The 20,569-nt window shown below is 40.8% G+C and overlaps 1 long non-coding RNA gene across 1 annotated transcript; it reads right to left on the reverse strand.

Annotated features, from left to right (window-relative positions):
- Positions 1 to 518: 518 nt before the first annotated feature.
- On the reverse strand, positions 519 to 15,552 carry LOC138752694 (uncharacterized). The gene is made up of 4 exons (XR_011350846.1): positions 15,469 to 15,552; positions 9,603 to 9,746; positions 9,424 to 9,506; positions 519 to 754 (listed from the first exon to the last, which is right to left on the reverse strand). It is a non-coding gene; the product is annotated as an uncharacterized lncRNA (long non-coding RNA).
- Between the last annotated feature and the right edge of the window lie 5,017 nt (positions 15,553 to 20,569).

A 20,569-nucleotide genomic window follows, 5' to 3' on the forward strand; every position in this document is an offset into this window, starting at 1 on the left:
ACACAGAAAATATAATATTACATAAACTTTTCTTTAGCCTGAACTAAGGCAGACAAAAATTGCCATTTGTGTTACCTGGTGCCCCTTTCAGTAAGATAAAGAGAAGCAAATGAGGGTCCTTTCAGAGTCCCTTCAGGTCTGTGTGAATTCCCCTCCAGAGCTCCCACACCCTCTGCTGTTCTACAATCCATTGGTAACCCAAGCTCCAAATCCAAATCTCCGGTACAATCAAGAAGTCCTCAGCACCTGAGGCCCTTTGGGAGCCCTTCTTGCCCTCAGCACTGTCTTGAATCCTGGTTCCCATGTTTCCAGCAGCCTGCAGCCTTTGTGGGGTCCTTTGGCCATACATTTATATCTGTACAGTGCCCTCCATAATGTTTGGGACAAAGAGACTTTTTTTCCTTTATTTGCCCCTGTGCTTCACAGTTAAATTTGTAATCAAACAATTCACATGTGATTAAAGTGCACATTCCAGATTTTATTCAAGATTATTTGTATACATTTTGGTTTGACCATGTATTAATGAGAGCACTTTCTATACATTGTCCCCCATTTCAGGGCACAACAATGTTTGGGACATTTGGCTTCACAGGTGTTTGTGATGACTCAGCTACGTTTAATTGCTTCATTGGTGCAGGTATAAGAGAGCTGGGCTTGCTTCTAAGCTTTTGCTTGCCTTTGGAGCCTGCTGTTGCCATTTTTCAACATGAGAACTGGAGTTGTGCCAATAAAAGTCAAATAAGCTATTATGAGACTGAAAAACAAGAATAAAATGTAAGAGACATCACCCAAACCTTAGAATGACCAAAATCAACTGTTTGGAACATCATTAAGAAGAAAGAGTGTACTGGTAAGCTCAGGAATCGCAAAGGGACTGGTATTCCAAGGAAGATCTCCACTGCTGATAACAGAAGAATTCTCATCATAATGAAAAAAAATCCCCAAACGTCTCGAGGAAGCAGGTGGGAAAATGTCAATGACTACTTCACAGAAGACTTCATAAACAGAAATACAGAGGCTACACTGCGAGATGGAAACCACGTCAAAGGTGGTGAGCTTTGGACCTTGGGCAGTTCCTTTACACCTCCACAATTTGCTCTCACCATCACTCCGATACAGATTAATCTTGGTCTCATTTGTCCACAAGACCTTTTCCCAGAATTCTACAGGGTCTAATACTTCTTGGTAAACTGTAATCTGGCCATCCTTTCTCTGGCTAATTTGTTGTAAAAAGTGTCCGTCTCAAATATTATGGAGAGCACTGTATATTCACATGATGAAAATCCAGAATAAACAATACAGCCTCAATTTACAAGTGTGAGATCACGCAGCACCAGATTAATTGACAGTTTCTTTCCTGCTGTTATCTGACTCTGGAATGAACCTCACAAGAGTAAATCTATGCCACCTTTGCTCCATACCAACTGATCTCTATCACTCTGCAACTTTGAACTGTGTGTTACTTGCTATACTTGTATGAGATTCTAGCTGGACTGCTCACAAAACAAACTCTTATCACTGCATCTTGCTGCATATGACAATAAACCTGACCATGAACGTTCATATTCTCTCAGTTCTGCGTCTACACTGGAGAGAAATGTCCACATTTCCAAACAGCATTCATAGAGAAGGTTTGATAACACCGTGCTTCCAAACGATCAAACATGAAATCAGTGGCAGCCTGTCCAAAGCGAATCCTAAACTTCTCTTCAATCTATGAGCTGCTTTTTGGCAACAATAAATGAAATGGTGTCATCTCTCCTTGAAAAGAATCAGAATCAGAATTTATTGTCATGAACAAGTCACAGAATTCACTGTTTTATGGCAGCATCACAGTACAAACATTCACATAAATCACTTTTACAACAATAAATTAAAAAAAAATAGTGCACAAAAAGGAAGGCAGTCTCTTTGGTTCATTGATTATTCAGGAATCTGATGGCAGCGGGGAAGAAGCTGTCCTTGTGCCACTGAGTACTCGTCTTTTGGGCTCCTGTACCTTTTTCCAGATGGTAGCAGAGTGAAGAGGGCGTGACCTGGGTGGTGGGGGGTCTTTGAGGATAGAGGCTGCTTTATTAAGACACTATCTCATGTAGATGTCCTCGAAGGAGTGAAATCTGGTGCCTGTGATGTCACAGGCTGAGTTATCAATCCTCTGGAGTTTATTCTTGTCCTGAGAGCTGGCACATCCGTACCAGGCAGAGATGCAACCAGCCAGAATGTTTTCCACTGTACCCTTGTACAAGTTTTGAGAGTCTTCAGTGACGTACCGAACTTCCTCAGACACCTTACAAAGTCTAGCCACCGGCAAGCCTTCTTCATGATTGCATTGACGCGGAGGCCCCAGGACAGATCCTCGGACACATTAACACCCAGGAATTTGAAGTTCTGAGCCCTTGATGAGGACTGGGTTGTGTTCCCCAACCTCCTCCTGAAGCCCACAATCATCTCTTTGGTTTTGCTAACATTGAGCACAAGATTGTTGACATGATACCACACAATGAGCTGATCTATCTCCCTCCTATACACTTCCTCATTGCCGTTGTGATTCTGTGGTGTCATCGGCAGATTTGTAGATAGCATTGGAATTGTGCCTGGCCACACAGTCATGGCTGTATAATGAGTAAAGTAGTGGGTTAAGCATGCATATTTGAGGTGCGCCTGTGTTGATAATCAGTGAATGAGAGACGTTTCCAATTTGTACTGACTGCAGTCTTCCGATGAAGGATAGTCAATGACCTTCTGCCTCAGTGAATTGCATATTGTAAGTATCTCCACTCCATTGAAGGGTTCTTGACTTGGATCTCTGAACAATCACAGATGGCATGGTCTATGCTCTGTACTGAGGTTGTAGCTGTGCCTCACACCGAGAGCCAGGTATCAGTGGAATCATCCTTTTACAAGCATAGACATCTCATAGATAAGTCTTCACTGAGGTCGGAGAGGGAGAATTACTCCATGAGTGCCCTGAATGAATATATGCCCAGAAAGGCATTTCCAATTGACAGTAAACATCCTATGGAGGGACTTCAGCATGTAATATGCCTCCAAATCATTTCCATTCACTTTGAAGAATTACCTGAAGAGTAAATAGTTCTGCATTTACCCAAATTTGACACTAACTGATGGAACACACTGAATCATTTACTGATCATTTTATTTGATGCTTTATTTTACATACTGGAGATGGGGCCTAGTTTGCAGTATTTGCCTAGGTTATTCTGAAGATATTTTGGTCATTTTCATTTGGCTGATAATAAGCCATGCAAATTCCAGGGACTCCCCTATAATAGTTACAGATTTTAATTTTCATCTACATAATGAAACATTAAGTCACTGGAAACATTAAAAAAGATCTAAAGGTGTACTTTAAAATCTAGTGTGGATCTAGGGAGAAGTCCACTGCCAGTGTTAGGGTAGATCCACTTGCACAGCAAGCAATTGCTTTAGCTGCTTTCAAACTTAGAAATGTCAATAGTTTCTAGAGCCTGGCCCAAAATCTGTTGCCTTTACTTGATACATAGATTGCTAATAAGGTAGAACCAGCTGTTCTTGATGTCATCCTGCTGGTGTGTGTCCATCACCACAGTGTTATCAACAATCCAAGGTACCCTGGTGAGCTTGCAGTGTAAACAGGGCAAGATCTGTTAATTATCTTTGTGATACCTGAATTGAACTTTACCCGAGTCAGTCCAAGTGGTAGTAAAAATGTGTTTTAACATGCTGCCACCTCTTACCGATAGCAGGAGACTACTTCTTAAAATTCTTGCATATGTTTATGCATGTGATTCAAATACAATTAATATCAAATACAGTGACAGGGTAGCACCTTGCAAGATGTGGAATGTTAACATTCCTCATCGTGCAAGTCTGCAATATGTTTGTTGATGAAAATTTGAGGGATAAAACAGCCAGGAATATGTGCCTTTCAAAATTACATACATCTCGATTTAATTTTAATTTAGAGACACAGAACAGTAACAGGCCCTTCTGCCCCACGAGCTTGTGCTGCCCAAATTACACCCATGTGACCAATTAACCCACTAACCCATACATCTTTGGAACTTTGGAGGAAACTAGAGCACCTGAAAGAAACTCCTGCAGGTCATGGGGTAAATGTACAGACAACAACTGATTTGAACCTGGCTGCAATAACATTGCACTAACCGCTGCCCAAAGTTTTCCATTGTTTTTGTTCATGTACGAAAGAAAGGAAATATTATTATTTATTCCTGTTAGTTGGAAAATATATGGTGAAAAAAATAATTGCAATTGGAAGGTTTTTATTATCTTATCTGCTTTAGCTTTATTCCTTTAAGGTACATAGTGAGCGGAAAGTTTTTAGCTTCACTATTAGGCGGGCACATGAGGAGCAAATGGAATTTAACCTAGAGAAGTGTGAGCTAATGAATTGCAAATAAGACAAAGGTTACATGATAAACTCTAGAATACAAAGAGTTGCAGAGGAACAGAGGGACCCTGCAGTGCCTGGTCACTGATCTCAGAATAGAGAGGTTGCCAAGAGGGGAGTAAGTGTTGGGGAAAGAGCCAAGAGCAATGGTGTGTGCTGAGAGGGGGTTTAGTGGGAGGATCAAAGAAGGGTGTGACTGAAGGGTCACTGGTGGGGGAGGGTGAATGGGGATAGAATTGTGATGCTGGGAAATGTGAAGGGGAAGAAGAGAGAGGGCGGGGAGAAGAAGGAGCTAAAAAAGGGAGGAGTGCGTGAAGGGAAGTGAACTGAGAGGAAATGGTGTGTGAAGGAGAGGGCACTGTAGAGTGGAATGAGTGAAGAGCTGAGAGGGATATTTGAAAGGAGATGAATAAATTGAAAGGGATTGGTGAGAGAAGCTATGAATAGTCCTGGTCTCTCTATTATAGGAGAAGTGGCAAAATTGATTTATGAGACTGTTGCCAGGGCTGGAAATGTTTAGTTATGAGGAGAGAGTTCCTAGGTTGGGGCTGCTTTCTTTGGAACAAGAGCAGGTGGAAGACAGATGTGATTGAGAGGTAGAATAAGAGAGGCAGAAACTTTTTATGCCAGCGAGTGTATGAAGTGAATTGTATAAGGACATTCTGGGGGAAGCCAGATACATTTATAAGGAAGGAAGGAAGAAAAGACCCTACTGATAGATTTAGTCAAGGAAAGACTGGAGGGGGAAAAATGAGACTTAAACTCTCTCATGGACCAAGTTGTTTATCTTTAGAAGCATCAGTGTGAATAGAATCAAACTAGTTAACTTCCCCTTTTTGAGCTGAACAGGAGCAGCAATGTTTCCCAATTAACTAGCTTTAATAAAGGTGTGGGCAGCCCAATGGCATGGTTAGTAGATTCCAGATCCAATGACACTGTTCAATGCTGATCTCCAGCGCTGTTTGTATGGAGTTTATTTGTTATCCCCATGAGCACATTGGTTCCTCCAGGAACTCTGCTGTCCTATATCTCAAAGATGTGCAGTTTGATTCATTAATTGACCTCTGTACGTTCCCTCAAGTGTGTTTGGGTGAATGGTAGAGTCTGGAAGGATTTGAGGGAAAAAAAGCACAAAACAGATGATAAAGAAAATTAATGGGAGGATGGAATGATTCTGTCCACTGGCATAGATTCAATGACTAAAATGGTCACAAGGAAGTATGGACGTTCATACATTTTAGAGGACTTTTATTCCATTCTTAGCCAGTGAATATGTGGTTCCCACCCATATAAAATATAAATGATCCGAAAGTAATTAGGATATGGTATGTGGTCAGATTTTCTTTCCAAAAATGGTCAACATGTCTACCTTATTGCCTTTAAACTGGCAACAAAAAGAAACTGATGATGCTGGAATCTGGAGCAGAAGCAAACTGTTGAGGAACACAGAAACTCAAGCAGTATCTGTGGAGGCAGAGGGATGGCTGATATTTTGGGTCTGAACCACATGTTTTTTCAAGAACAGTAACTGTGGAATCATCATTACTGATTCAACACAAACCTTTTAATTCCAGAATTCCATTTATTTAAATTCCCTAGTTCCCAAAAGAAACTTGAAATCATATCTCTGCAACACTGTGTGAGCTCTTGATTTAACTGAGCTGCCAAAGAAATTACTAGGTTGCATTACTATAGATATCAAAGACTATGAAAGATCTAAAGAATTAGTTTTATGTTTTTCCTTATTTGGTATTTTCTAATATTCTTAATACCTACTTCCCATTTGATTACTGAGCTCGTTGGCCTTACAATTACCAAGAGTCACTCATTCATCTGCAGCATCTTTCAAAGCATCCGAATTTGGAAAAATAATTTCTCAGCCCATTTTTTGCAATAGCCCAGTTTCGAGATGAGAGAAACCATCATTTCACAAAAGGTTTAAACCCCATTCACAAACTCCCCACCATGATATGAGATCAGGAATTGGCAATGATAAAAAAAATGCAGGACAAAAGCAATGAAAATAATAAAGTTTTTAAAAATGTTTTTGAATGTCAGTGTATGTTTCTAGAGTGTCTTTATTGTGCAATGTTTCTTTATTCTCATGACAGCCGATGCAAAGGAGACATTTCAGGGGAATAACATAAACAATGTAAAATGCAGTGACAAAGAAAAACAAACAAGCTTGTACAATCACACTAAGGAAGGACTGGCTGCTACTCTGTCTCATAGTCTATTGTAGTTAATCAAAACAAACAGTAGGGTGCTTTAAATTGTTTTGTTTTCTTAAAAAAAGGAGCCAGAAGGAATAATATGTGAAACTGCCAACTGTGTGAAGAGTGACTTGAGAGCGTTAGAACTGCTGGAGATAATGGTCACATCTTTGGCATAAATATATCCTTAAGGTATCGATTCAGTTCAAATAATTGTCAACTTCAAACCAAAAAAAATGAAGTGGCTCCATAAGATTGTTCTATTTTCCATTCGATTTAGGGATGCAGTTCTGGATAAGCAAGCTGAGTTTCAATTCTGACTCACAGCCAGGATATTTTACAACTGTTTGATGTTTTGATAATTCTCACTTGGATGCCTGAATGTAAGACCAATGGTCTTAAATTGTGATAGTGACAGATTTGAATAATGCAAAAGGGATACAAGTTAAACTCCAGAGTTTCCCCTTCCCTTTTTTCCATCAAAGCAAAAAGTATGTAAAACGTAGTCTTCAAATTTATTTGTCTATAAGAGCCCCAATGACCATTTAAATGAGCTAACGTGAACATAGTAATATTTATGGCAGATTAGTATCTGGCATCGATTATCATTAGTAACTATATTATCATGACCTTCAGACCAACCACCTCTAAATCCATCACCATCAACAGTATCACCCTGACAATATAGCACCAACAATCCTTAGGAGACTTAAGATAGTCCAAGACCAACAATCTATTGGAGCTACTCCTGCGGGACTCAACACCCACCCTGCCATTACTGAGGGATAAAACATTAATATACAGCTCAAAGTAACTTCAGCAGCACCTTGCAGTCCCTTGAATTTCTACTACTGACTCAATACAGAAGATGCAATACAATGGAAATAACACAAGGTGTTATCCTGAAGGAATTGATTGGGAGAAGGTTCAGGTTGCCTAGAATAATCCACCTCCTCCCAGCTCATTCATAACACAATTCGCCAATCCCACCACCCGTCACCACACCATTATGGGCCTCTACTTTTCCTCTATTGATATACATATCTAAATGTACTTGGGAACCCTTGCACTGAGTCAACCACAAGGAATCAACTTGGAGGCCTGGAGGGCTACTCCTGATCCCATTTCATGTTCTCAAGGATTTTGTTCTGCAGTTACAGACTAGTACACAGCTTCAAATGTTCAGTGAGCACATGTCTCTGATGCAGGAAGCACTCTCACCAAATCGAACTTGCAGCCGAGGCCTAAAACAGTCAGGTTCCGCGACACACATGTAGGGTCATTTGCTGTTGTACAAGTGCAATCTGAGCTTGAGTTCACACAGACAGACCCATTCCTGACTAAAGGCCATTTCATGTCAGGCCTCTGCCTGGAGCCGGCTATAAGAGCGGATCAAAAACTTAAAACTTACTGTTCATAGAGCAGCCCTAAAAGGCAGCTCCAGCATCGCATTCATATTGAGCAGCACCTCGTAGCCCCCTCCGGATCCGATGGAGACAGGGCGACTGGTGTCATAGCGCCTCCTGTCATAAATACACAGCAGACCAATGGCCATCTTCACTACCCATAATCCCCCACACAGCTGGAACTGCTCTGTGTTTCCCAGAACAGATCCAGCTGCATGGGGGATTATGGGTAGGGAAGATGGCCATTGCTCTGCTGTGTTTTGAGCTGCAGAGAGCGGTCCCAAAGGCCGAAGCGGCCCGGTGAGGCTGTCACAGACCGCACCGTCCATCCCCAATGGCTCCCGCTGATGACTCCTGCCTGCCGCCCCTACCTTGCAAGGGTTATGGAGAGAGAAGGCTGAACGAGGAGATGGGTTGCGGGCTGACGGTGTCATCAGACCGCCCCTAACCAGCCGCTTGCAGCGGTTGTACATTCAGATCAGGTGGTGGAGCGCAGCAGTCTGCCGATTATCCTTCCCTGAGAAGGGTTGGAATCGGCACATTGGAGACACAGTGCATTCAGAGAGGTAGTCTTTAGGTATAAGGGCGAAGAAGCTCTGCCTTTACAGATGGGCGTTTTCCTTGCTTGAAAGGCAGGGCACTTGCTAACTTTCATGAAGTACTTTCGAGAAGTACAGAAACCTGGTTCAAGCTGAGTGATTTCCCACATACAAGTATATGAGGTAGACAGATTCCCACCTCCTAACACCCCCCACCCCTCCCCCAACCCAACCCTTCCCTTTCCGAATTTCCTAAATTAGTTCAGGGCAGTATAAACAAGGCGTCTTTTTTTGTCCCACACAATCAAAACCTGGTCTGCAACTCAAATCCACAACTAGAGGAAGGGGGATGAATCAAGTTAGATTATCAAGTCAGTGTCAATGAAAGGCCAGTTCAACTCTGCACCATCTCCATAATTGGGCTGTGGAGTCAGCTAAATTAAACTTAGGCATGAACTCCAGGAGGTGGTTTCACACTGACTTTGCACCAGTTTTGCCCCAGGCAATGCTGCATAAATTAAATGTCTCAAGCAGATGGTCCTTCTAGTGGTTTAGAACATTTAAAGTTTAATTCCTAATTTTTTTTAAAACACCGTGTAGATCATTCAATTTTCGGATAATTCATGGATTGGATACAACTATGCAAAGCTTGGGGAAATGGTGCAAGTCTACTTCCTCCGGGGAGAAATTGGCATAAAATTGGCCTGAGGTTCTAAATCAAGACCAGACAGATCAGCACCAGACTCAAAACAATACCTGCAATATAACCTATGCAGATGGGAAATCTTTGAATAATTGATAAGATGAATACAACAGACTTTCACAACAATTTACTGAGAAGGAAAGTTTCTTACAATTTTTTTTCTGGAGAACTTTAAATACTGTAAATAAATCTTCATTCCAGTGATTGAAAACTGTTCCTCTGGCCATTTAACTCCTTCAAGCAATGGAAAAATCAGCATTATGTTGCTAAAAATATGTTAAAATAGAGTGAAGCAAATTTTCTCATATCTTTCACTCTTTGTAAAATTACCTCTTCATTTTCCAGCATGATGTTTACCAAGATGTCCAAGATGGCAGCACGGCTGTAGCCTGCAGCGGCCTCTCCAGGTCAGGTTCTACAGGAACCCTTCCAAGTAGGCACCGTGCTCAATCCTTGAGCTGATGAGGATGGAGCCTAGAACACAGGGAGTCAAACGTTGAAATTTGGGGAGTGTAAGCAAGACCAGACTTCCGAAAGAGGCCGGAAAGTGTACAGGGGAAAGACCTTACGTTGTGGATTTGAAAGGCTGAGAGGATTGAGGCCTCGACTGGGATGATGCGCACTTTGGCGCAGGAGTTGGACATTGCCTGTTGCCAGGAGCCGTGGAAATGGCGAGGCACAGTCGGAGGAGGTGTCCGGAGTGGCAGAGTCATCGGCACAGTTCGGGGATCCTGAAGATGCATGTCCAGGATTGCTGGGGCCTCTTGGGGGAGATGCTGTGGCTTCTACCTTGAGAGACGGCGAACTGTGAGGTGATTTTCCCTTTGAAAAAGACAATTTGGTGATGGAGTAGTGGCCGGACGGTGAACTCCAGCCCTCTCCAGAAAAGTCGGGAAAAACAAGAGAAAACACAAAGGCACAGAAATAAAAGTTACAGAAAAGTGAGTATAAAGGTGGAAAGAAGATGGCGACAAAAAAAGAAAAATCGAAAGCAACGGCAAGAAGAGAGGAAGAGAAGACAAAGGAGGAAAAAGGTGAAGGCCTTACCTGTCCGAAGAGGCCCGCTGCGGAGAGAGAAACCCGCTCCCTCAGGTCGGTAAATAATGGACTACAAAAATGGCTCGCTGAGCCGAGTAAAAGTGCGCAACCGCGCATGCGCGATACTTCGCGCATGCGCGATGCGAATGAAAAAAAACACACCGACGGGAGGGGGGACCAGCTGGGGAGTCGATCTCCACAGCCGGCAACGACAGCTGCAGAACACCTGCAGCAAGAAGAGACCACAGAAGACAATAGAAACAAGAAAGAAGAGGAGGAAAGGGCAACAAAGAAACAACAGATGGCCAACCCAGAGGAAGAAGAAGAGGAAGAGTATGGTGAAATAGAAGAAGAAAAGATAGGCAAGGTAAAGGATATACTTGCTCTTATTAAAGGATACATGGAGTCATTTAAAGAATGGCAAACACAGGAATTTAAGGATTTAAGAAAAAGAATAAACAACACAGAAGAGAAAATAAATAAAATGGAGATGACCTTAACAGAAATGGGAAAAAAAATGGACAAGATGGAAGAGCGGGCAGTAGCAGCAGAAATGGAGGTAGAAGACTTAAAAAAGAAATTGGAGAAATCTAATAAAAAAACTAAAGAGACACAAGAACTACTAGCTCAAAAAATAGATACAATGGAAAATCATAACAGAAGAAATAACATAAAGATAGTGGGCCTTAAGGAAGATGAAGAAGGCAAGAATATGAGGGAGTTTATAAAAGAGTGGATCCCTAAGACCCTAGGATGTCCAGAACTACAGCATGAAATGGAAATAGAAAGGGCACATAGAGTATTGGCCTCTAAACCACAACCACAACAAAAACCAAGATCTATTGTAGTAAAATTCCTAAGATATACTACAGGAGAAAAGGTACTGGAGAAGACAATGGAAAAAGTAAGAGAGGGCAACAAACCACTGGAGTATAAAGGGCAAAAAATCTTCATTTATCCAGATATAAGTTTTGAACTCCTAAAGAAGAGAAAAGAGTTCAATACAGCAAAGGCGATTTTATGGAAGAAAGGGTATAAATTTATACTAAAGCATCCAGCGGTATTGAAAATATTTATTCCAGGACAACAAAACAGACTATTCTCGGATCCAGAAGAAGCACGAAAATTTGCAGAACAATTACAAAAATAGACTGAGGGAGGAAGACGGGTAATGAGAGTTAAAATGATCACGATTGATATGTATGTGGGTAAAGACAAAAATAGACTGAGGGATGAAGACGGGTAATGAGAGTAAAAATGATCACGATTGATATGTATGCGGGTAAAGAGGTATAAGAGTGAATAGAGACAATGAGCATACATGAATGTATCTGTACTTAGAGGAAAATATAGATAGTATAGACAAGAATTAATAAGGGAAGGTAATGGAATAGAGAGAATAAGGAGGGAATTAAAAGAGTGACCTTTGTGACATATGAAAAGTGAAATCTTTTCTGGGGGAGGCGGGGTGGGGGGAAATAGCGGTCACTGCAAAATCAGTTGACGCTTGCGAGTGGATTCGCAAATCCAAATGGAGAGGGGAGATGTGGTTGTCCGACAAGGGATAAAGGACAACTCAGGAGGTGAAGGGGAGATTGGGGATAAATAAGATTGAAATAGGAGAATAAGGAAAATGTTAGATGTTGTAGGAATGTTGTCTTATAAAGAGTTGAAAATAAGAAAACAGAAATGGAAAAGGAGGAAAGGTAATGATGGAAAAACGGAAAGAGAAGATAAACAAAATATAAAAGGGCTACGCTGAACTATATGTCTTTAAATATTAATGGAATACATAACCAAATTAAAAGGAAGAAACTACCAAATTTAAATGAATAAATGTATTCCATTAGAAAAAATAACATATTGGTTAAGAAATAATATTGAAATATTCGAACAAGTATAGGAGCCTTACATTAAATACAATAGCGAAAACCTACCGGGGACAAACATTACCTAAGTTGATGGAAGGAGAAGGAAAGAAAAGAATGGACTCAGTAGAATTTCTGGTGTAATTTTGTTGAATGACAACATTGTCTGACTGGCTTAATGCAACCTAGATTGTATACCTAAAATGGATGAGAGGGGGGGGGGTGGGGGGGTGGTTTGGGAGGAAAGGGGGGGGGAGAAAAAGTCACTGTATATGTGTGAAAAAGAAATAGTGTATATCATGGCTAATGTGATTTATGGTGTGAAAAAAAAAAAAATTAAAAAAAAAAGAAAAAGACAATTTAACATCAAGAGTCCAGCAGATGCCTGGAAACCTGGCCTTGATGGCGCATGGTAGTAGCCTGCAGCGGCCTCTTTGGATCAGGTGAATGGTCTCTAGCAGACATTTTAACACCTAAAAACATATTTCAATGGTCTCTTCTGTAACCATGGACCCAGCCTCTGAAAAATCTATGTATTGTGGCACTGTTTTTTAATATACATTTTAAGTAGTTGTATGTAATTGGAAATGTGTGTGTAAGAGAGAGAGAGTTTAATTTTATGATACTTCACTGTCCAGCAGGGATGTAGTGGCGGCTAAGGGCCAAGATGGTGGTGCATCAGTCACTCACGGCAGTCTCTTCGGGTGCTGATGCTTCTGTTCCTACGCTGTGTGTAGTTGTTATGTTGTTTATATGTAGCACCGCGTGTTCGGAGAAACGTTGTCTCGATTTTTCTTAAAACGACAAATAAAGACAACTACTACTTCTAGGAGTTTTCTTCAGCATGAAACTCCCGCAAATAGCATCAACAGTTGTTCAGCGATCAAGGTTTGTCATCAATGAGATTTTTTTAATTTTAGAGATACAACATGGTAAAAGCCCTTCTGGCCCTATAGGCCAATAAAACCATGTGAACAATTAACATACTAATCCCATACATCTTTGGAAGGTAGTAACTGAATCACCTGGGGAAAATCCACGTGGACATGGAGCATGTACAAACTCTTTAGAGACAGCAGGGGATTCGAACTCAGGTCGCTGGGGCTGTGATAACATTGAACTAACCGTGCCACCATATCAGTTTGAAATTTGTCAATAATTGCTCACTTACAGAACCAAGTCCAAGTTTTAACAAATGCTGATTATTTTGTTTGCTATTTAAAGAGCTAATCACAGTGATAGAAAGCAAAGAATTGCCAGAGGAACAGGTCAGGCAATATCCAGAAGGAGAAGTAGTCAATAGTTCAGGTCTGGATCCTTTATCGAGATCAAAATGAAGAGGCGATAGAGCAAAGGTAAAGGGAATAAAAGTTGGGGGAGGATCCCAGAGGAACTGACCACCTGGAAGATAGGGTGGGGGAAGAAGAGAAGAAAAATTAGAGAGAAGGAGGAAAAAGTAAGCACAGGAACAGGTAAAGATGGAAACAATAAAATCAGATGGGGGTTGAAGATTACCTAAAATTAGAAAAATTAATGTTCATGTTATTAGGTTTAAGGCATCCAGGAGGAAGATGATGTATTGTTCCTCAAGTTTATGTTTGGCCTCACCCTGACAATGGATGAGGCTGAGGTCACTGCAAGAATAGTAAAAAGAACTAAAATGGGTAGCTACACAAAGATCATTTAGACCAGTGTTTTTTTTTCCTTTCCACTCTCATACCACCTTAACATAGAACAATACTGCACAGTACAGGCCCTTTGGCCCTTGATGTTGAGCTGACCCATTTATTCCTTCCTTAAAAAAAAGTACTAAACCCTCCCTACCCCATAACCCTCCATTTTTATTTCATCCATGGGTCTGTCCCACAATGTTTCAGCTTCCATCACCATCCCCCCAAGGCATTCCAGGTGCAATCCACTCTATGTGTAAAACACATACCCCTGATGTCTCCCCTAAATTTCCCTCCCTTAACTTTGTATTCATCTCTAGTGCTTGCTGATCCTGCCCTGGGAAACAGGTGCTGGCTGTCCACCCTATCTATGCCTCTCATAATCTTGTAGCCTTCTATTAAGTCCCCTCTCGTCCTTCTATCGTCCAAAGAGAAAAGTCCCAGCTCTGCTAACCTTGCCTTAAAAATACATGTTTCCCAATGCAGGAAACATCCTGGTAAATCTCCTCTGCACCCTCCTCATAGCTTCCACATCGTTCCTATAATGAGGTGACCATAACTGAACACAATACTCTAAGAAGTGTGGTTTTACCAGAGATTTGTAGAGTTGCCACATGACTTCTCTACTCCTGAATTCAATCCCCCATTAATGAAGCCCAGCATCCCATAGGCCTTCTTAACTATCCTATCACCCAATGTGGCGACCTTGAGGAATGTATGGATTTTAACCCCAAGGTCCCTCTGTTCATCCACACTCTTAAGTAATTGACCATTAACCCTGAACTCAGCCTTCTGGTTTGTCCTTCCAAAATACATCACCCCACACTTATTCGGATTGAAATCCATCTGCCACTTTTTTTGCCCAACTCTGCATCCTGTCTATATCCTCTTGTAACTTGCTTCAGCTCCATCCACAACTCCTCCAACCTTTGTGTCATCTGCAAACTTACTGACCCATCTAGGTCATTTATAAAAATCTCAAAGAGCAAGGGTCCAAGAACAGCTCCTTGCAACACTCCACTGGTCACTGACCTCCAGGCAGAATACTTTCCTCCATGGCTACACTCTGCTTTCTTCCTACAAACCAATTTTTTATCCACACAGCCAAGGTTCCACTGATCCCATGCCTCATGACTTTCTGGATGAGTCTCTCATGAAGGACCTTGTCAAATGCCTTACTAAAATCCATGTAGACCACATCTACTGCCCTACCTTCATCAATTTCTTGTTACTTCCTCAAACAACTCAATTAGACTCATGAGGCATGACCTTCCCTTCATAAATCCATGTTGACTATCCTTGAGTAGACTGTACTTCTCCAAATGCTAAAAGATCCTATCTTCTCCATTAGTTTGCATACCTCTGATGTAAGACTCACTGGTCTATAATTCCCAGGATTCTCCCTATTACCCTTTTTAAACAAGGGAACTACATTTGCCATTCTCCAATCCTCCAGCACCTCCCCTGCAGCCAAAGAGGATTCAAAGATCATAGCTACTGCTCCAGCTATCTCTTCTCTCATAGCCTGGAGTATATTGCGTCCAGCCTCAGCCACAGCTGAGGTGAGGAGTACCCTATCCAAGGTGAACCCACATAAGGTGGAAGGACCAGACAACATACTTGGTTGGGTACTGAAGGACCATGCAGATCAATTTACGGAGGTCTTCACGGACACCTTCAACACCTCACTGCAGCAGTTCATCATTCATGCAGGGTTCAAGATAGACATCATTATCCCGGTACCAAAGGAACGACAATAACAAGCCTCAATGACTATCACCCTATGGCACTAACTTCTACCATTATGAAATGCTTCAAGCGCCTGATGGACGTAATGCATCAAATCACACATTCCAGAGATGCTGGACCCATTTCGTTTCACCTACAGAAGAAACCATTCCACAAACAATGCTAGAGCCTTTCCACTTTACTCTGTCCTGGACCACGTGGAGAATGACGCCGCATATGACAGGCTGCTGTTCATTGATTTCAGCTCAGTGTTTAATATGATCATTCCCCAGAGCCTAGTGGAAAAGTTGTCCTCGCTGGGACCCAATACCCCTCTCTGTAATTTGATCCTGGACTTCCTAATGGAAAACCACAATCTGACCGAGTCGGTAGCAAAATGCCAAGCACCATCATGCTGAACGCACGGGCACTTCAGGGCTGTTTGCTCAGTCTGCTCCTGTTTACGCTACTGACCCATGACTGCATTGCCATATCCAACTCCAATAGTGTCATCAAGTTTGCAGATGGCACAACAGAAGTTGTCTTCATCAGCAACAATGATGAGTTGCACTACAGAGAAGAGGTGGAAAATCTTGTGGCATGATGCAAAAGTAACAACATGAGTCTCAATGTGGACAAGATGAAGGAGCTGATCGTGGACTTTAGGAGGACCAGGAATGACCACCCTGCACTACACATCCACAACCCTGTAGTAGAGAGAATGGAGAGTATCATGTTCCTTGGACCTATCGTGGACACTCAACATCTCCTCACTTGTCAGGAAGACATAATATCAGCTGCATTTCCTGAGAAGACTGAAGCAGGCAAAGCTACCGGCTACCATAATGTCAACTTTCTATCAAGAGTGTCATGGCCGGCTGCATCACAGTGTGGTATGGTTTCCACAGAGAAATGGATCAGGTCAATCCATGGGACCATAAAAATGGCAGAGAAGGATCAATGAAGTCTCCTTCCCCACCATCGACATGATCTATAGGGATCGTTGTCTGAAAAGGGCACCCCTTCTACCCAGCACTCAGTATCTTTCAGCTGCTCCTGTCAGGGGTATCAGAGCCAGAATCAACAGGCTAAGAAACAGCTTCTTCCCACGGGTACTGAGAATGTTGAACGACCAAAGGAATTGCTCACACTAACCACTCAAGTCTTTCATTTGTACAAAGCAATATTTATTTATTTATTTGTATAGATAAAATTCTTGTCCTGCGTGTGTATTGTTTGTCTGCATGTATGTTATGTCTAGTTGTACATCTGCAGGTTTTGCATCGAGGACTGGAGAACACTTTCATCAGATTATACTGGTAATATCAGATGACAATAAATTTGACTTGACTTGACTGGGAGCATTTCCTCTTTTAGCAATCAATTCACTTATCTTGTATGATGCAAGAAGACCCTTTTCTAATTTCTCTGACATTTCAGTTTCAAGAAACATGGAGTAAAACTTTTTGGCCTGCACGCTTATTTCCTGGAATTGAAGGCAATGGAACAAAAGAGGAAAACTAGACAGAAGGTAATTCATAACCAAAAATGGTTCTATGTCAGTCAAACACAGTCACGTCAAAATAAAGAACACTCTGAAAACATTGTCAATTTTCCACATTTATCTAGGTTATTCTAAGCTATCTCCAAATTCCTCCAAACTAGAAAAACATCTTGCATTGCTTGAAAACTATACAGCAAAGCCAAGTAGTAAAATCCTTTCCTTCCCCCCAAAAAGTTCCCTTTCCATGTTCCCTACCCCCCACCACCCATTCATCTTGGGACCCCCTTATTAAGGATTTCAGTCTGTGGACCCCTTAAATGTGTTTGGCTCCCAGGGTGCTAAATGGTTTTTAGCCTAAATTGTCCACACAGAAAAAGTTAGTCTCATTTGTCTTTGTTCACAACGTACCTGTCTAAATATCTTTTAAACATGACAATTGTCCCTATCTCTACCACTTCCTAAGGCAGCTCGTTCCACTCTCTGTGCGAGGAGGGTGAATTAAACCCTTCCAACCTTGTATCTTTATCCACTAGTTCTGGTTTCCCCTTGCTCTGGGACAAAGACCATGACTACTTACATTATCTCTGCCCCTCATGATTGTACAAACCTCTGTAAGGTTCCCCCTTAGCTTCTACATTCTCGGAAGAAAAGTCCCAGCCTATCCCAGCCTCTCCTTATAATTCAAGTCCGATAGTCCCAGTAACATTCTCATGAATCTTTCCAGATTAATAGCATCTTTCCTATAGTTGGGTGACCACAAATGCACATAGTACTCCAAGTACAGCCACACCATTTGTAACATGACCTACCTGCTCCTGAACTCGGTGCCCTGTCCAAGGAAGGCAAGCCTCGCAAATGCCTGAATCCCTGTGTGAGTGAATCACTTCCAAAGTGAAGTGAGGGTTTCCTGCTCTGCTCCAGCTGGAAAGGATGCAGAAAATGTTCACCGATTTAAAAGGGACTAGAGTGGCAAATGTTTCACATGGTGCATATTTGGAATATGAGAAGCCAGAGGAAATGGCAGAGGGAGGTACAATTGTGATAATTAAAAGATATTTAGACAGATATATGGATTGGAAATGTTTGGTGGATATGGGTCAAACTTAGGCAAATATTTTCGTGCTGCATGGCTCTATGACTCCTGAGTGAATGTGACTATGGGCTCTTCACATAGAGCTGATCTGAATGTCCAGACGTTGCTCTATGTATTAAAGGGTATCTAACCAAGTTCCTTCTCCTAAACACCTGCCTTTGGAGCATTTAAGTATCTCCTCTTTCTTCCTGCCTCATGATGCTCATTGATCCCTCCATGAATGAAACAGCTCTAATCTAATGCATTCCTTCACACTGCAAGTGTCCTCAACAGGAAAATAAGCCCTAGTACAATGAAAAGGCCATATGCTTGAGAGAAAATAGATGAAATGAATGGTTTTCCAAAGATATCCATCCGTGGCAGATTTCCCCAGCACTGCTGTAACCTGAATCAACGCATCAGTTCTGCGACCCTTGACCAGAACTGGCAGATCTTCAGAGAATCAGACTCACCGCAGAAAATACCCTTTAGCCCACTGAGACGTGGCGAACATTCAAGTACCCATTGATTCTAATCCAATACAACTCCTGTTTTATTCTCCTACGTTCCTAACCACCCATCTCACAGATTCTATCACTCATCCACATTCTTTTCTTTCTTGTTAAATATTTTTATTGAATTTAACATAAGTATATATAAAAATGACAATTACACAGTGATACAAGAAAACATACAGAAAGAAAAGAAATGAATAAAAAAGAAAATATATAAAACATCAATAGCTACTTGCAGTCCCTCAAACTATTGATAAGAATAATGTATACAACTCAATTTTTTGAAAGAATTTAATAAAATAATAAAGAAAAAAAAGAAAAAAGCGAAAAACTATAAACTAAATTAATCTAATCTAACCCCTCCCTCTAGTTAAGGTTACCTTATATGTTTAATGATAAAATAAATAATAATGTAGAATCACTGATGACCCCCAGAGAACAGGCAAAGAATCACCGGAACATATAGTAATTACTAATTCTTCCAATTATAAAAAAATTCTAAAAATGGGCCCCATAACTTCATAAATTGAAACGTTCTAGCTTTAATATTATATCTGATTTTCTCTAAACTTAAATAGGATATTACATCATATAACCTAAGGGGATGAATCTCCTTTCCATTTCAATAAAATAGCTCATCTGGCTATCAATGTAATAAAAGCTAAAACTTTTTCCTGAGATGTTGATAAAGGTTTATCTGAGTAACGAGAAAATCAGAAAGAGCAATGAACAGGCAGAGTTCCAAATGAATCTTCTTTAAATAAATTTGGCTATTCGGTTATTCTACGTATATTTGGCAGGAAAAAAACCCACATATAAATAAAGCCTATCTTCCAAAGACCACACTAAATGGAGGATTATCACCACCAGATTTTAGATTATACTTTTGGGCGATTAATATATGTAATTTACTTTCATTATTACATTTGGATAAATCAGTGGATCACCCTTTCTGGGTAAAAATGGAATTATAGTTTACTAAAAAACGTCGATGTTGGCCATTTTAGGATATTTTTTACTATTTTCATTTTCCAAATTAACAAATAATTCATTGATGAGAAGTAGATTGAGAATTTGGGCTCTGTTGAGGAAATTCTTTGGAATTAATGGTTTTTCACTGGCTCATCCAATTATAGATAACTATCTATTTCAACCGTCTTTGTTGGATGTGGGTTTCAATGAATGGCATATAAAAGGTATTCAAAGTTTCAAGGATCTCTTTATTCAAATTATTTAGCCTCTTTAGAACAATTATCAACCAAATTTAATCTTTCCAAAAGGCATTTTTCAGATATTTACAAATTCAGTCAAAGCTTTTGGATTTTCTGTGAATTTCTAACACTAAGATTCTTATCAGTTTTTTTTTAATATACACTGTACAATTTTATTTTCATGGTGGATTAATAGTATGTATTTCGAATAACTTATTGGACTTAAATTTAGTCCCCATGGCTGGGATCAAAAGAGATTGGGAATGAGAGTTGAAGATAACATTTTCAGATGATGATTGGTATCCCAATGTCTTCAGTTTCTAAGAAGTCTGAGGAGCTTTGGCACATTGCCAAACATTCTATCACAGTTCTACTGCTAATCTGTAAAAGGTTTACAGGCTGGTTTGGAAACTTGCAAACCTAACCAAGTCCATCATAGGTACCGACATTCAATCCAATGAAGTGTCAACATCTATGAAGATCTATCCTGGGGTCTTCATGTTGATGCAATCATGAAGAAGGCATGCTGGCAGCTATATTTTGTTAGGTCTTTGATGAGATTTGGTATGTCACCAAAGATTCTTGCAAATTTCTACAGGGGTACTGTGGAGTGTATTCTGACTGGTTGTATGGAGGTACCAATGCACAGGACAGGAAAAGGCTACAGAGGGTTATAAACTTTGCCAGTGTC

The sequence above is a fragment of the Narcine bancroftii genome, chromosome 2 (genome assembly GCF_036971445.1).
Source record: "Narcine bancroftii isolate sNarBan1 chromosome 2, sNarBan1.hap1, whole genome shotgun sequence".
Taxonomy (NCBI): Eukaryota; Metazoa; Chordata; class Chondrichthyes; order Torpediniformes; family Narcinidae; genus Narcine; species Narcine bancroftii.